We start from the raw sequence: 12,120 nt of genomic DNA, 5'->3' as shown, positions 1-12,120 counted from the left end.
GCACTCTCTTGAAGTATTGATGGAAGTGTGGATTTCCTCACCTGCCAGGAGCTGCCAAGCATGGCGCATGAGGTCATGGAATGTACCAGTGGTGCATGCTTCAGCCATATGGAGAAGATGCTTGTTGGAATGCTAAGAAAACCAAAACATCAAGCACTCCAACAGGAACCTGAGGAAGGGGACAGTGATGACAGTTCTAAGGGTGAGGATTAGATTCTCACTGTTCCAATGCTTGATGGGCTTGGGCTTCTGATGTCCCTTTCCTATCCCCAGTGATGACATCAGCCATCCTTTTGTGTCCCTCATCATCCCTGTCTCTGTCTTGTTTGCTCTGTTTGTCTCTACCCACTTCCTCACATGCCATACTTACCTGACCCTGAGATACCTATGTCCCTTACCCAACATTCCACTCTTTTTGAAACAAAGCCAAAAAAAAAATTGTCCCATACATAGCTCTCCACTTCACATGTGTCTTCTTGACACATTTGATTTGGTCCAATTGTCTATAGAACATGATTGCATTGTTGTCACCCATCTGCATTGTGCTGACAGTGCAAATTCATCCAATTTTCCATCCATGTTTGCAGAATAACAGGTGTGTTGTACCTTTAAGAAGCATTCCTAAGACCTGAATGTGCATATAAATAGCAAGCATGTGCTAGCTTCAGTGCCATTTTGTGAGTATAGCTAGAGTATGAACATCTGTGTATGAGACAGCTAGTTTGTATATACGTTAAAGTTATTTAGGTTAATTTCTAATGTATTTGTACATAATAAAGCTGCTTGAACAGAACACACAATGTATATCTACTTCATCCTGACTAGACAAGTGACAATGTTCATATTACACTGTTGAAGAAGTGGATAGCTATAGTTCTCTCCTAATTCCTTCCTGCAAATTCCTATATTGCTTCCCCTTTCTTCTTCCCCTGCTTGTCCCTCATTTCACCACTTTCCCATCTACCCCATTTTTCATACTTTTAATCTGGTCAAAAATTAGAATCACATACCACACACAGCAGAAATGCCACCTAATAAAGACCTTCACTTTTTGTCCTCTACGTTTGCATGGAGTTTGGCATCTTGCTCTAATGCTGAGCAACGGTGAATAGCTCTTCATGTCCTATGTCGTAGTGTGGTTACCTCCATTCAGTGCTGCTTAAACTTGCTGTGCTAAAGGAATACACAATTACATTATAGTAAAGGAAGTACTATGACACATTTACTCTAACATTTATTTAGACTGCTGAATGTATAAAAATGTAAATCCATATGTGTGCTGTTGACATAAATCAATTGACTGATGTTCATTTTCACACAGTACTTCAGTGTAGTCATATATTCTCACAATTGCTGAAATTATTTATATTTTTATATTATTTATTGAACATTTATTTACTGGGAAAGTCCGAGTTGGAATAAAGCCAATTTTCAGTGGCGGCCCAGGGATAAATGCTCCAGACGCATGTCTATATAACATTATCACATTTACTTCAGTAAGACCATCATGACAAAATGTGTAAAATAATTAGATTGAGTTGGATTTGAATACTGTGTCATTTGTACTCTAAACATGAGCCCTCTGCTCTTACACCTGCTGCTACAGGGAAAGCTAAGCAACAGGTATATTTTTTTACACTCAGTACTGTCAAACATGCTGACGGTGGCGCCTCTCTGCTTAGAGTGTTTGCATGATGGCATTTAAACAGCAAACCACATTTGCTCCTTTCCTAACTCCAAGCAAACTGGGAAGGCAATAGAAATTGTCCTTCATATCATAAATGTTATGACACAATGTTTCCAATATAAACTACTATATATACATATATATCATAGTATCTGTCAGTTATTTCAACCATAGCCTATGTGGATAAGTTCTTCTCAAGTTCAAGTTGTATTCATTAAATGTGAATCTCTCTTGTGCAAACACTTTGTCATTGATCTCACAAACCAGTTGCTCGGTGGTGTGCTATGCAAAGAGCTGATTGGCATTTATTACTGTGTTTACTGCCCAGTTAATTTACATCCCATTAAGTTCATGTAAATATACAACTAAAAGCAAAGGACTTGCTAGAGACTGAACACATATTTACTCAGACTCATGCATGACTTGCACCCATGCTCTTGAAAATGTATATGTCAGTAATAGTTCCCATTGCATTGTTACATCATCTAAAGCTTTATACTGACAATAGACATTGAGATTGTCTTAAACATGTTTTAATGTGGACATAAATTCATCACAAATATGAACATATGTACATCCACAGTTGCATCGATGCTGATCACAAAACATGTGTGTGTGTGTGTGTGTGTGTGTGTGTGTGTGTGTGTGTGTGTGTGTGTGTGTGTGTATATGTATGTGACTGTAAGTGTGTAATTTATAAAACAAATTCGACTACTGTGGCTGGAATGTCCAAAGTTTTTAATATAGAAACAATAAAAGTCAATAAAAGAAGTTAAGCACTTTCATGACTGATTACCACTTCTTCAGACCATAAACAACAATGAAAATGCTTTAATAATTAAAATACAAACTGATCAATCAAAAACAAAACAAGTCACATGTCTCCTACTATAGATGAAAGCGTAAAAGCCATGAAAGCGCTTACCTTCTTTTATTGGCTTTTATTGTTTTTATAGTAAAAGTTTTTCACATTCCAGTTGTGGTGGTTGAGTTTGTTTTATGCTGTTCACATTGTTTTTCTGTATTCTCTCGACTTTTGCTCACTAGGACTACTTGTGCTTGCTGTCCTCAAGTGTTACATACACAAAATATTGAAAAACAGTTGCATATGTCTCGGTTAGGCAGCATGCATTCCTGATAGCTTATTGCATCTAGTTTGAGAAACTGTCTTTTAAAGTATATCTGCACATTGGAAAAAAAAAACAGAAAATCCAAAGTCCACACTTTGCATGCCACTTTCATAACAGGATATGTTACCTACATCATATAATGATGATGTCATCATATATAAAGACCACTAGGACAAGGAAAAAGCATACTTTGGTGATGGCATAAATATTAACTACTGGGTTCTGCAGATGTAAACCAAATAGTTAGGTGGGGTTAACTTGCCACAACAGCCACATTGATTGTGTGTCTGTATGTATGTGTAAATGTGTGTACATAGTCAGAAGGGCATGAGTCTTAATCTGACTGCCAGTAAACAAGTGTCACGGAGAACAAAACGTTTTACAGTAGTACATGGCCTGCATAGCCATTTCATACAGGCCTCCCATCTTCTCCCAAGCATACAATAATGATGTCATCCACTATAAAGAGTTCAGCTACAGTTTAAAAATAAGACTTGTGGCATGGTGCTTGCATTAAGTACTGTGTTCTTTAGCTTGTATAACTATTTATAAAGGGTTTTACTCTCACTGCAGTCATCTGGTGTGTGTATAGTCAGAAGAGCATGATTCTCTATCCTAGTGTCAGCAATCCAGTCCAATGGAAAACAATTTTTACAGTTGTACATGCCTACACTGCCATTTCATACAGGCTTTCCAACATCTACTCCCAAACATACACTACAGATGTCATTAGCTATAAAGTGTTATCTGACAGTATGCAAGCCAAGATTGTGCTGTGTTGCTTGAGTTAAGTACTGTGTTCTGTAAATAGTTAGGTAGGGGTTCTAATTTCACTATGGTCATTGTGTGTATGTATTTTTGTTCTCAGATTGTTCACATTGAGAAGACCACTTTAGAAAACCATGTGAGACATACTTCTCAACTGTCCAGATTGTTGCAGAATTTCCAGAATTTTGCTTTCTATTTTTGGTTTGTTCGTCATAAAATCTGTACTTTTCTGGCAACTCATTGATGATTAATGTCATTAAATAATGGCATGCATTTCAGTTGCAGACTTTGTAGCTTTAAGAAAATATATGTTAACAGAAAACCTGTTATTCTATTTATGGGCCTTTGTAGCCCCATTATCTTAGGCTTTGTCCAGATTTCTTGAGCTAAGAGGTTGAGAGGTATGATGTGAGACACTCCTACTACCATCTTCTTGTCACTAGACACTGATGATGTCATCAACTATAAAGTGATGTCTGACAATATGAAAGCCAGAGTTGTGCTGTGGCACTTGCATTAAGTACTGTCTTCTGTAGGTTGTTAGGTAGAAGGTCTAATTTCACTGCAGTTGACTGGTGTGTATGTGTGTTTGTTCAATGATCAGTCAGGTGATAGAGTTAGAATGGCATTTGAGGCCACAGCTATGTTAGACACTCCTCCAAACATCTTCTTGTTAACATAGACTGATGATGTCATCCTCTATAAAATGCACTTTGACACTGCTTAAGTAAACATGTGCTGTGGCACTAGCATTAAGTACTGTGTTCTAGATAGTTAGGGGTTCTAATCTGACCGCAATCAAATTGAGTGTGTGTTCTTTCAAATAACATTTTTGAAACAATTTTACACATGGATGTGACTCCACATCTATGCCAGATACTCCTCCCAATATCTTCTTCTCAGCATACAATGATGCTATCATCCTCTCTAAAGTGCAGTGTGACAACGTTAAAGTCAGACATATGTGGCAGTGCTAGTCTTACATGGTATGTAATCCACCTTCTATACCTACACAGGTTTAATGTTCAAATCAGACCCAGTCAACAGCTGTATGTAGTTGGTGGTGCAGTACGGTCATTGTGTAATCTTTTTAATCTCTTTTCATTTTATTACCACGTAGGAGAACCTTTAACATAGCTCCATGAATCCAGCATCCCCTTTCTTCCTATGGCCACAAAGCATCCTTCCTGCAGAGTACTGGAGGGTGCCCACATCTCAAAGATGCATACACACATCATGAAGCAGAGTTCTTCCATGTGCATCTACAAGCCACCTCCAGATCACTGGATGTGCAATTGCTAATTCTGTCATGGGTGGTGCACATGTCACATATGGACAGAGACAGTATGTAATGCAATCAAACAAATACACACATACACACATAACCTTACTATCTTCCATCATATAGATATAGTGATTTTGGTTTAAATGGTAAAATAATGACTAGGATGTTATGTGATGTTGGCAGTTAGCCTAGTAATTTCCTATGACTCTACAAACATTTTACATGCTAATGTTGCTGTTATCCAGACTCAAGAGAGTATTACAAACTGTGACGTGAGGTAATGTATTGATGGCCATTGCTGCCATTTGATTACATCTTCCTTCCATAGCAGGTGTAGTAATATGCCTCCTGAAAATTGACATTGGATGATACTATGCATATTGCGCATGCATTTTTGTAGTGGAGTATATCAACATTTTACATAGGTCTCATTTGGCCATTGCAGTGATATTTGCAGTATGACACATGTGTACGTGTGCATACCTACCATCATTAAATGCTCTGTGACATACATCAATGCAACCTCATACTGATTACATGGGCACATAAGACTTGTTTCATCCACATGTTGCAATGCTGTTGTATCCACAAACATTATGTGGAATTTTGCTGCTTTCCTCAAGGATTATTGAGGTGGTCCCCAGCAGCATTGTTGACTATCAGCATTTATGTCAGTAACTGTTCTGCATGACACACATCCAACTCATTTGTAATGTGTCCATATATGGTATCAGGGCACTCACACAGAGCATTCCAGTGAAAAACATATAGGTGTATGATGTGCAATTGAATGAAAAACATATAGGCATATGATGTGCAATTGATATAATTACGTGACATAGGCAGAGTTGTATGACTGTGTGAACAGCACGGCTATGTGGCACCAAGGGTGTACTTGGAGTTGTTGTCACAAATCATTTTTTAAGTAAGTGTAAAATGTTAAGGGGAAAACACAGCTAAGTGCAGAGTTGCTTGTGGATGCCACTGCCCATGCAACCGGATAAAATAGACAATCTGCTAGCTGACAGTTTGGATCAAACTTCACCCACCCCTGTTCCCACTGACCGTCTGCCAAAATATTCATGCAAACATTACTCAGCTTTTTTTTCTCAGGAAAGCAACTCATCTGTGTTCTCTCTCTATGGCTAAAAACAAGAAATCAATGGGCTGTGACAACATCCCCGATTGCATACTCAATAACTTAAAACCTGGCCTTGCAGACACAGTTAGATCCATACTTAAACACAGCCTCTAGACAACCTATATTCTGGCAAGAGGGTGTACAGCAACAGTCATTCATCTGAACAAGGGAGCACCATCACCCGATCTAGGGAATTATATACCTATAATCCTTACTCTCTTTATCTGTGAGGCAGACCAAAGAATTATCATGGACCTTATCAAAAATGACACAGATAATCTCCTGATTGTGTAACCAACCCATTTTTGATTTGTTAAGTCTTCTTCATGTCTGTTAAATCTGGTTGACTTCTTCATGGAGATTTCCAAGGGTATGCTTGAGGAAAGGATTGTGCATCCGACTAACTTGACCTGGACATGGCATTTGACATAAATCCACACTTGGGTATTACAGAGAAACTGTGTCAAGTGGGAATAAATATCTATGTCACTAGGTGGTTAGATAAATGGATCACATACATGGCATGTACTGTTGATGTGTGTGAATTTACCTCTATCAAGAGTCCAGTGACCAGGGCTGTATTTGTGGTTCTGTACAAGGTCCTTTCCTGTTCAGTATTTAATTCTCAGAAGTGAAGGCAAACTTAAATAGCCTTTCTCTAACCAACTTTGTGGATGACTACAAATTGTGGACAACCATTAAATCCAAGAATGCTATGATATATTGTATAAAGTATTAACTCACACAAATAATTGTTGCCACAGCCATGGAGACACACTAGACAAACAGAAATCATAATTATTCCCTTTTTTAAAGCAAATAAACAAGCTAATTACAACACAGACAACACACTTCTATAAGTAGACTGAATGGTATGTGACCTGGGTATTCAGGTAGATAGTAAGCGGAACTTCCACCAGAATATGACCATAGTGGTGACAAATCCCTTGTATGTAGCACAACTCCTAACTATGAGCAGGCCATCCACATCAAAGGACATTACAATTCCATTGTTTTTAGTCTTCATCACCCCAGTAATTAAGTACAATGCACCCTTTTGCATGTACCTCACCACACATCTGCAACAGCTGGAGCAACCTTTGAGTTATTGCTCAAAGAAAATACATGGTATAAAAAGTCTTATGCATAGAGACTGAAGGCCCTATCACTGTATTATATTTCCTACAGAGTATTAAGGATCAATCTGTGTCTGGCCTACAGGGCAGTCTCCAATCTGGCCATGATGGAAATGCTACACTTTGTTAACGCAAAGTGCATGAGGGTCAGTTGTTCCAAGGATGTTAACTGAGCTTCTGACATAATACATCATCCAACTGTCAGACAAAACCCCTTCTCTGGAACAAGCTTCCCACTCATGTAAACCAAAGACATTGCCTGACACTCTTCAAGTGCAACCTAGATCAATGGATGGCTAACCATTATTGTACTCCTGTTGTTGCAGCTGTGTCCATCATAGATAGAGGCAGTTGGTTTTACATAACATAGCATCATCTCATACCTGTGTGAACATCATTTATACAGCTATTTAAAATTGTGAAACACTTTACACTTAGCTAATCTCTTATGGGATCTTGGGACTTTAGCCTAATACTCTGCTATGCACCTGTAAGCCTATGATATACAATTGTATCTTAGGTACAGCTATAATGTGACTTTACAGTGTCATGGATATCCCAATAAATCACTTCAGTATTACCACTTGATAGTTTGCATGAACAGTTATGCATGCATGTCAGGATTTCATGGTAGTATAAAAGTTTCCATGGGAATATCAAGGTGGCAGCAATCCTATGACACATCTTGGGTTTGACATGTGCTGATATAAAGTGTACTCCATGTTTCGTTTGGTATGTGAACAGTATCACAGTGACAGTATCCTCACTCATTGATGCTACTCTTTGCAGTGTTGTAGTTTTTGAGTACATGGTCATACTGATGCATTGCCATCAGTCTCAGATATTGCTGTACCATTCATTATAATGGATCACTTCTTAATTCACACATCAATTGCAGATGCTACAGACAATATTCATTGCTATTACCTATTGCAGAGGAATGCAATACACAGCTTGTGTGAGGAATCTACTGATAATAGTGAACTATGACATGCGTGTCAAAGGTGACACATGCCACAATGTTTTGGGTGACACGTCAGCGATCACCAACACCGAATTACCAAAGACACTGCTTTTGCATTTGTTGCTCTTGTGATGTGCACTGAATTATTTTGTGCCAGGAGCTTTTGACATACCAAACCCAAAAGGTTTGCCATCACTGCCTTATGTCTTCCAAGAATGATTTACTCAAGTGTATTACTTTTGCCACAGTGAGCTTCCACATATTTTTTCGATCATACATCAGTGTTCTTTGTGATGCATAACCATTAGGAATTGACAGTGCAGACTTCTCTTCAAGGTGTTCTACAAGATGCATGCTTGATAGCTTTTCCTGTGATGCACCCTATAAATACACAGCTCATTGACAACATCAATGGCATGGGTTACATTCTTGCAAGTGTGGATTGTGGCATATGTGTCATGCAACCCTCTCAACTACCCAGAATTTCTCCTAATTTAAACTACAGATATAACAGTGTTCCTCTTAACTCCTCCAAAAAGTAGTCATGTTTGAGGAAGGTGTGCTTGATTTCCCTTATAGATTACTGACAAATCATTACAGTTGTACAAGAGTGATCATGCAGAACATATGTAATAACTCATGATCACATATTTATTGTCCATGATGGTGTTTGCTTCTCTCTACTGTTGTCCATGAGCCTATTGTTATGTGTCACAATTGCTTGAGATCTATGCTGACATTTCTGTCATATTCAAGCAACTCATTTTGCACACCTTCAAAACATAAACATACCTCATTGTATATACTTTCCTTGCTAAATGCCCTCTTCATTGATCATGTCAAGGTGTTTATATCACAATGAATCATCTCCATTGATATGTGACCTAGTGTGACAGTCACATAATATAAAATAATGTGTGATGATATGAATATACCCACACAGGAGGTGTAAACAGCAGTGCATACTGTTTTATGTACATACGTGATTACTTTTCATGCTACTGACCTGAATTTGGGTGTGCGTACAGTGACATGCCCTTATCTAGTGTACATTACCATGTTTCATGTGTCCTCTTCTTTTTTGTTCATTCTTACTATTCATGTCTGTGGTCCTTTTCAATACGCAAACTTCCTTGGACTAGAGTATTTACACTGCAGTCTATGTACTCTTGATGATCACCACAAAACCTTTATTTCAGTATGCCAAACACATGTTGTAGTATACATTGCACTGAGTGCTCTTTTCTATACTGTGTTATTATTGCATTCATTACATTAATTTTAGCCCTGGTAGTTATTGTGGCTGTCTGCGCAATCCCGTAGAACATGTTTGCCCCATAGTTACACTTGTCAGCTTGCGTTATATGCCTTTGTGCTGATTACATAGTTTCCTGGCCAGCAACACTGTTGTTGGTCACTAAATGTTGCTTGCATCCATGTAAGTGTGATGTGCAGCATGCACATATAATTAGTGCTGTTGTTGGTCACTAAATGTTGCTTGCATCCATGTAAGTGTGATGTGCAGCATGCACATATAATTAGTGCTGCTGCTAATTGCCCAAATACGTAAACTCTGTGTAGGCTTCATGCTAAGCTTACATGGAGTTTATTGAATCCCCGGGTATATGTTTATCTATAATCTATATCTCTATATATATTTATCTCTCTCTCTCTCTCTCTCGCTATATATATATATATATATATATATATATATATATATATATATATATATACATTTATCTATCTATATGTATGTTTGTGTGTCCACACACACACACACACACACACACATATATATATATATATATATATATATATATATATATATATATATATATATATATATATATATATATGTATATATATATATATATATATATATATATATATATATATATATATATATATATATATATATATATATATATATATATATGGATCTACTTTGATCCAGCGAATTTATGTTTCATCGAAACGTAAATTCGCGACCTCATTTACGCGAAAGTGTATTTTTTCAAAAATGCACTTCCATGTAAAAACAAAAATAAAACCTAAACCAAAAAAACAAAACAAAAAAAAACAAACAAAAAAACCCCACACTAAGCACAATTATGCAGGGGGGCAAGCACCCCTGCACCTCCCATGTGGGGGGCTATGCCCCCACATCCCCAACTTTAGTATTCTCACTCTAAGATCGCACTACAGTGGGGAAAACAGAATATTCCCTTATCCCCACTGTACCAGGATCTCAGGAATAGTTTGCTTAGCTGTACATCAACACTAAATATTGATGTACAACTAATGTTACATGCAAACTGCATGTTTTTATTTTTATTTTTCTGTTTCTACATGAAAAAATGCACTTTTGCATGTGAGGTCGCAAATTTACGTTTCGATGAAACATAAATTTGCTGGAAAAAATGGGATCCAAATATATATATATATATATATATATATATATATATATATATATATATATATATATATATATATATATATATATATAGAGAGAGAGAGAGAGAGAGATAGAAGCAGTTATATAAAGCTTACTCTACCTCAGATTACCCTGATAGGGAGCATTACATAACCTTCCATTCACACTTTTTTCTTTTTTTTTTTTTTTTTGCTGTTCGAATTGTAGCAAAAGACCTTTTTGCTCCTCAGCTTTGAGTTGAGGGGTCCCATAATAGGGTGGTGCACAGGATGTCAGAAAAGCTAGCTACAGCTCTGCCTGCAGTTATCCTTTAACTAGTAAAAGTAGTGAAGGAACTTTATAAGGACTGGATAAATTACAGACACTGCTCTATGTATAAGTAAAACACGAGGCTGTTAGTTATTACCTTCATGACACTGAAATAGACAACGAACAGTAACTTGTATGAAACAGTTCAACTGCTGCGGGAGGAGAATCAACATTAGATGGTGACCATTAACTTTTATGAGACATTTCAGCTTCTATATGAGGGCTAACAATTGTATATTGTATACAGTTTGATATTAATTAATGACAAGCAGGTCCCATAATTTGTGTGGAATGATACATAGTTATGCACATTACAGCATCTTGGAGCCAGTGATATCAACTTCAAGAAGAGAGGTTTGGCAGTTTTCAAGACAAGGCAGTATAACCAAAATCAAGATAAACAAACATTTTATTTCCTGCTAATAACAGTATAAATTTTAAAGCACTGCAAGGACTGAATGGAGAGATGACGTATAGCCAATAGCAACTATTACTTTTTGGGAAAATGAGATGTGAGCACAGTGGTACATAGAATATAATCAGTGATCATCATATTGAAGGAATAAATGTTAAAACTGAAATACTGAAAAAGCAGTGAATTTTCAGGATGGAATATAAATCAATAAAATAATGTAGTCAAATGATTTATGGGCTTGCATATAATTGCTGCACACTGCCCCCCTTACCTGATACACTAATACCTTTAATTTCAATGTTGTGTGACCTTGAGGAGGTGATATATTTAGTTAGATGGGATGTAGGATATGTAACTCATTACATCAGAAGGTACATATCAACAGAGCTCTGTGCATTAGCACTTAAAATAATTTAGTCCAATTTGTTATATATTTTCTGGTTCATTTTACATGTTTTAAAGCAACATTTTATAACTTATACAATACATTCATACATACTACAAAATAGGTCTCCCTCATATTTTATATGATTTCTGGTGGCACTAAACTTAAGATGAATGTCAGAATCCTTTCATCTTCAGTGCACAAATGCAGAAGTGTACTTTTTCATTTGTACACTGACGATAAATGGATAGTGACATACTGAAATGAATGAAAAATATGCAATGCTGTTTCTTTACCACTGTGATTAATTGAGTTTGTTATACCTGATATTTATAGATATGGACTATGTTTTAAAGAGCTTCTATTCTTTATGTAGCCTGGGCAATGGATTAGAAGAGCTCCTAACGTGCAAAAGAGACACAGCATGGGTTAGCTTTCAACATTGTCCAGTGATCTGTTTCTAGCA

This window comes from Protopterus annectens, chromosome 5.part0 (assembly GCF_019279795.1).
Source record: "Protopterus annectens isolate FY-2018-M chromosome 5.part0, PAN1.0, whole genome shotgun sequence".
NCBI classification, from domain to species: Eukaryota; Metazoa; Chordata; order Ceratodontiformes; family Protopteridae; genus Protopterus; species Protopterus annectens.
The sequence above is the reverse complement of the archived record's forward strand: the minus strand, read 5'-3'. Positions refer to the sequence as shown.